The sequence below is a fragment of the Rhyacophila brunnea genome, unplaced genomic scaffold, assembly GCF_057557595.1.
Source record: "Rhyacophila brunnea isolate RB1 unplaced genomic scaffold, BYU_Rbru_1.0 scaffold_35, whole genome shotgun sequence".
Lineage (NCBI taxonomy): Eukaryota > Metazoa > Arthropoda > Insecta > Trichoptera > Rhyacophilidae > Rhyacophila > Rhyacophila brunnea.
The window spans coordinates 1,354,833-1,362,170 of NW_028233017.1; the positions used below are offsets into that span (position 1 = coordinate 1,354,833).

The 7,338-nt window shown below is 25.4% G+C and overlaps 1 pseudogene; it reads left to right on the top strand.

Annotated features, from left to right (window-relative positions):
* Positions 1-325: 325 nt before the first annotated feature.
* On the top strand, positions 326-937 carry LOC147067654 (ras-like GTP-binding protein rhoA pseudogene; annotated as a pseudogene).
* The last annotated feature ends 6,401 nt before the right edge of the window (positions 938-7,338 follow it).

The following is a 7,338-nucleotide window of genomic DNA, read 5'->3' on the forward strand; positions in this document are numbered from 1 at the left end:
TTTGGAATTTCTACTTTAAAAAACCACACTGAATTCTTATTAACCGCGTTATTAACCTAGATATTTTGCCACAAAATTTAGATCTGTATATGATCTCATATACATCAGAAGATCCATTTTGTTTAATCGATCAACAAACAAATAAGATTATTGATTAGATCTAGAATAATGTCAAAAAATTAGACAACATATCTTATAATATAAGATCAGATTTAGATAAAAAAACGAAATTAAAGGAGAAATCAAATACATTTTCAATTGGTTATTTCTCCTTTGCGAATTTCTATTTTTGTTAATTTAAATAAAAGCATAAACAGTCAATAATATGCAGCGAGCGGAAAGAAGTAGAAGCTCAGGAAAGGTGATTGTTGTTGGTGATGGTGCATGTGGTAAAACGTGTTTACTAGAAGTATTTAAGAAGAACAGGTTTCCCGAAGATTATATACCGACGGTGGTAGACAATTTCGTAAAGGATGTGGTAGTCGATGATATACAAGTAGCACTGACGCTTTGGGATACAGCAGGACAGGAGGAGTATGATTCAGTGCGACCATTAGCGTATCGAGATTCGGATATTGTTATGCTTTGTTATACAGTTGAGAATAAAGATGGTTTAGATAATTTAGTGAAGAAATGGGTTCCTGAAGTGAAGAATTATTCGCCTACAGCCGGTATGTTTCTGGTAGGACTGAAGTGTGATATTCGAGATGATCTTGATAATCCGCGCTATGATAAAGATAAAATAGCTAGTATTGAACAGGCAGAGAAGATTAAAGAGCAGATAGATGCGCATGTTTATCTTGAATGCAGTGCTAAGAATGATTACAATATTAAGGAATTATTTGATTTGGCGGCTAAGTATTTGCTTGATCATAAGACAAGTAAAGTATCAACACAACGGAAATGGTATTTTTGCAATTGTTGTTGATTAAAAAGATTGAGCGAAAATTTTTAATATGTTTTTTTTCATTAATACAGACATTATAAAAAAATTTGTAAAATATGTGTTTCATAATTTTAAATAATATCATCGAATAGAGATAAAAATATACATCTGAGGTAACTACAAAATGACTTTTACAACTTTTTTATTATTTCAAAGCACTTTCAATTATAGAAAATGATTTGTAAACAAAATAATCTTCCGTTATTAAAATTAACTTATTAATAGGTATAACATGATATAAATTAATTCATTTTAGAGCTGTGATTGTCAAGACTCAAGGATGAAAATTTTTATTTGCACTTCGTAATTTATAAAACTGCAAATTGCTGGTCAGATAAAATATGCAAGCCATTAGCAAAAATAATATTTTCAATTTATGCAAAAGATTTTTTTGAAAGTAAATAAAAAGCTGTGTTATATTCTAAAAATAGTTACTTCGTGGTGTTTATTCCATTTAAAATACCAAATATCGGAAAAAAAGTAACTTATTGGCTTTTTTCTGTTCAATTATATGCACATGAATACCTGTAAATTTAAGTATTAAAAAATGTACCAGAGTTCCCCTCTTTAAAAGCCTTGTTTAATACTATTTAATACACATATATAGGATATACATATAGTTATGAATCGTCTTATTCGAAAAGTGGTTTATTAAATATGAAATAGTGTTATTGTCAAAATGTTGGAACTAAGATGACAACATTAACACCTTTTCTCATAATAAAGATTATATTTAATTAGTAAACCGAGTATAATGCTGTCTGTTTTCCTTTAATGTTTATATGTATTATTCGACAAAATCTAGATGGATTTTTTAATTGAAATTCGATCTTTATATTGAAATTCAAAGTTAATTCGGCATCTAAATATACAAACAAGAACAATTTTTAAGCTATTCTTAATTACAAACTAATTTTATCAGACATATTGACTCTATGAATATTAAAAGCTTTGAAAAATCGAGATTCTGTTTCGAAAGAAAATTGCGAGCTGTAAATATGTATCTTTACGGGAAAATCTATTTCGAAACTTTAATAATATTTTTTAACTAATTTTAAGTTATATTTTTGTTTTCTAAATTCTTACAATAAGCCTAGACTTCCTTTTTTTCAGTAAAAACCATGAAAAAAAACATTTTAAAAATATCATAGTGGCAAAATAAATATATAAATCACTAAAATCACAAAATAAAGACATATTTGTATAATAAGAAGTGAAATATTATACTTACCAAATATTTTCAATAACATCTATTTTTAATAAAAATATTCGTGTGGTTAGCAAAAACCAGTTTAGATTATATAATATAAAAACTTGTATAAAAATGTTTATTCAGAAATTGGTGGTATTTCGATATATCACAGATTAATAGTATCGAAAGATATTTTCATACCATCTTTAATAGATTTCAATAATTATAAAGTTTTATTTTATAAAAAATATTTGTAGAAAAATTGTATGCGTATAGATTTAATAAAAACCATTTTAACATCTTTCAAATAAAAATTGAATTTTTAAGATATTCAGCTACTGTAAAGACTGCAAATAAGTATTTTTTGACCTATATTAATCTTATTTTACAAATTAGAAAAAAAATTAAATAAATTTGAGAAAATAAGAACTTTATTCGTATAAAAAAAATACCTATTGTTCTTATTTAATACGAATAAAACGATTCTGGCTAATATATAAAACATCTGCTTTTTAAATTTATTCAATAGAATCTTAGCTTCTACATAATGAAATGGTATTATGATATGCATACATACATTAGACTAAAAAATGGGTATTTTTTACATCTAATTCACCATAATGCAAGCATATTTTTTATATATGATATCGCTGCCCATTCTATCATAGAGTTTTTCTGTGCTTAAAAAAACTATGGATTCTAAAATAATTATGGGATAATTCGGGATTCTTAGAATTACATGAAAAAAATATTTATTGTTACAGATTTAATAAATATATAAACTGGTAGATATTATTTTATATTAAAATATTCATTAAAAAAGACAAAAATTAACCCATATTTTATAACATGGGACGGTGTGGTGACACGATATCATAAAAAATACCAGAAGAAACTAGATGTCACGAATCAGATCGAGGCATATATATACCTTGGGATTGAGAAAAAGACCTTGAATTAATAGATCTCGAAAGGAGTAGAGGCATTGAAGAAGGCTTTTTAGAGGAGAAGATAACTGAAAGTATAAATACGCTGTGCGCGCAGAATCAAACAAGTTGTGCTTGAGAACAAAAACTAAAATTATAACTATAAATTGAGCCCATAAATAAAAAATAATAATTCGTGAAAACATATTTATTGCTCAATCATTACATTAAATATATACACTAATAATAATGTATTTTAAAGGGTATTATTGATTTTAAAAAATAATGCATATAATGATATAAAAACAAATATAAATTATGTCTTATACAATTTAATTACAATAAAGCATAAATTTTGTAATGTATTTTGTTTTCATAAAAATTTATCGAAGATACTTTATTTATATGAATATTGAAAATTATTTTGTGCCCTTGGACTCTGTTTTATGTGAGGTTATGTAAATAAGAACGTTGGAAATATCTTTAATTATTTTTTAAGGGATGTGTTTGTGTTTTAGTTATGAAAAACATTAAAAGAATATTTTTTCAGTACAATTTAGTTTTTTAGGCCTAAAATTGTGTTAATCAGATACTTTAAATTATAAATTATACATCGAAAAGGTACGTCCCGCACTGTAACGACTCAATTAAAACTGTCGACTACTTAGCAAGCAGATGTAAAAAAATGCTTGGTCATGACTATACAAGAAGACACAACGAGATTGTAAGATGTCTTCACTTTATGCTGGCAAGAAAATACAATTTTAAAAAAACCAAAAAAATCCGCAGACACTCTGTACAAGAAATAATGGAAAACGAATTCGCAGAGATCAAAGTAGATACAAGAATTAAAACAGACATCAAGTTATCGAATGATAGACCTGATATTTTTGTATATGACAAAAAGAAGAACTGCATCACTCTGATCGAAATTGGCGTGACAAGTATTGACAACATAAACATAGTTGAAAACGAAAAATTACGAAAATATGACCTGCTAGCATCTGAACTATCATTAATATACAAATGCAAGACAAAAATTATTCCATATGTTATAACATGGGACGGTGTGGTGACACGATATCATAGAAGGTACCTGAAGGAACTAGATGTCACGAACCAGGTTGAGGCATATATTCAAACCTTGGGATTGAGAAAAACCCTTGAATTAATAGGTCTCGAAAGAAGGAGGGGTATTGAAGAAGATTATGGAGAGGAGAAGATAGCCAAAAGTATAAATATGCTGTGTGTACAGAGAATCAAGCAAGCTGTGCCTGAGAACGAAAACTAAAATTACGACTATAAATATAGCCCTTAAATAAAAAATATTTCTATACATCGAAAAGGTACGTTAATATGAAATTGAATAACGTAAAAGGATATTAAATTACAGAAAAATATTATGCTGTAAAATTTATAGATTTTTTGTCATAAAGTATATGTACAAGAAATCTAAAGTTCGAAAATAATATGGATTTCGTATAGAAAACAATTATTAAAAAAATTCCTAGATTCTTTACAGTAATAATGAGTACAATATATGAAAATTGATAAAAATAATTATATGTAGAATATATAATTTTAAACTAGACAAAAATAATTATATGTAGAATATATAATTTTAAACTAGACAAAAATAATTATATATAAAATTCATATATTTTGGCAATAAAATTGATAAAATACACAGAGAAGCTATAAAACAAGTGAATTTAATGAAAAGATTATGAAAATAATTAAAATAACACATCTTTTTAAGATAAGCTAATGAACAATAATATTGAATACAACCCTAAAAGAAATAATAAAAATCATAATTTTTTTTACGAAAAGTCAATAAACAACTATTCCATGAAAAGGATGTTAGAAATAAAAAAAAAATAAAATACAATGCAAAATTAAGCAATAAAAATCACACATTTTTTTAAGATAAGTTAATAAACAATAATATTTAAATCTACCCAAAAAGAAATAATAAAAATATTCAATACAATGCAAAATTACGCAATAAAAATATGATGTTTTTTAAGTGAAGTTAATAAACCATAATATTCAAATCTACCCAAAACGAAAAAATAAAATTTCATATTTTTTTAGAGAAGTTATAAAATGATAATATTACGAAATAAATATTTGAATCGAGCCCACATTTTTTTAATTCTTGATAAAAGAAGCACATAGTTCAGAAACGTATTCATAGGTCAAATTATCCCAACTATTGATAGTAATAGGTTTTGCAACATCGATACTATCCTTTAACAAAAGAGAATTCCTGCTATAAACAAATTTATCGGTGATATCCTTTACACCATCAGGAATATAGGAAATGAGACACACAACACTTCTAAATGCATCTTTATCATTAAAAAATCCAAAATCATAGACAATATAATAACACCTATCCTTTTCCAAGTACCTTTTCATCTCATTAAAATGCTTTTTAAGGTTATCGAGACAAGGAACTTCTCTTGGTGAAAAGCTATTTTCCACTAAAGAACTCATCTTTATATTTGATTCTAGTGAATCTGAAGATGATACTGAGTCAGATTCATCCACATTTCGCTTTACATTTCTTTTTATGCTGATGTGTTCAATATATTTTGCTTTTGTTTTTTTGTCTAGATGAAATATTGTTGATATGTATTTCCTTGTTTTTATCTTCATTACATTTATCTTGATCTTTTCTATTCCATCCAATTGCTCCATTTTTAGGGATGAATATATTGCTTTTTATTTTGTATCTGAAACTCAGTTTCAGAGCGTTTTAAAATGGAATACTCTCTAAATTAAATATATATTGGAAACCACAAAACCATACAATCTTGTCTATTTTTAGGGTTTTTTTTACCAAATAATAAAACCAATATTTATGAAGAAAATAAACATATCTAATATTTAAGTTTTCTAGATAGCCATAACTTTTTTTCACATCATCATGAGAAAATAAGAAAGCTATTTCATTACGTTTCATATCAGATTATAATATTTTTTGTTTTATGAATGGTATTTACAATATTTATTATGTCTAAGAATGTATAAGGAAGATATTTAATTCGTATTTAAGCGTTTTAAAGTTACATTCATTAATTTTTAATCCTCGTAAGTTACTAAGAAAGTTGTTTTATTTAGTTTTATATAGATTATTATATTTTTGGTTACTTCAGAATGATATTTAAAATATTTCTAGCTAACAAAAAATGTATAAGGCAGATTTTCCATTTGTATTTAAGCGCTTTAAAGTTTCATTTTTTTTACTCATCCAAGAAAATTAGCTGGTTAGTTTATTTGATGCTAATATAAAAAAACCATGTTCAGTTTAGATATTTATTTATCACATTTTCCCAATTAAAACATGAAAAAACTTCTTAAATTAGTATTCAACCATTAAAAATGATTCCTTTATTTGAAATTCCAATTATAATTTTATTGCCCATTATCAGATCAATTCACAATTAAAAATGAAAAAAAGAAAATCAAGACTACCACCAATTTCTAAAATACTAGAAGAAATTGAAGAATATAACGCAAAAGAAGATACAAACACAAACAGAGTCAAATTTTATAAACAAAAACTGAAAACCATCGGTGCAAATGAAAAAACATATTTTACGCCGTTCAAGCATAGGCTTAGCATTCATCTAAAAATGAAAGAAAAGAAAAAGAAGAATAGAAATCTTGGGAAGCATATTGAACCAGTGATAAAATACAAAGGAAAAAAGATTAATAAATATTAATGTGTACGAAAAAATAATGGTTTTTTTGTATTTGTTGATATTAGAATAAAGAATAGGCTGGTTCATCACCTAAATATATGATTACAATAAATAAACAGTATTTTATTTAAATCACAAATCAATAAAAATTAGCTACAATTTTTTTTTGAAAGATTAGTATATTTTTATTGTTTATAAAAGCAAGTATCTTTCATTTTTCGATTTAATAATGTTATTCTAGCATTATTTGTTAATTAATAAAATATAATTTTTATTAGTGCTAACAATAATGAAACTTATAATCTCGCAAATTAAAAATAATTGTAAAACCATTCGAATGGAAACATCTAATTAAAATATGCTTTTATTGTGCAAAATAAGAAGTTAAAATCACGTATTAAAGGAATTCATATCCATCTACTGCCTTTTTCAACTTTGTACTTCACTTTAATAAACACTGAATTTGTTGGTAAGAGCACAAATTGATGTAAATTTTAATAGGAATTTATTTAATTAATAGATACATATATCAATAAGCAATCATGATGGATAAAATAACTG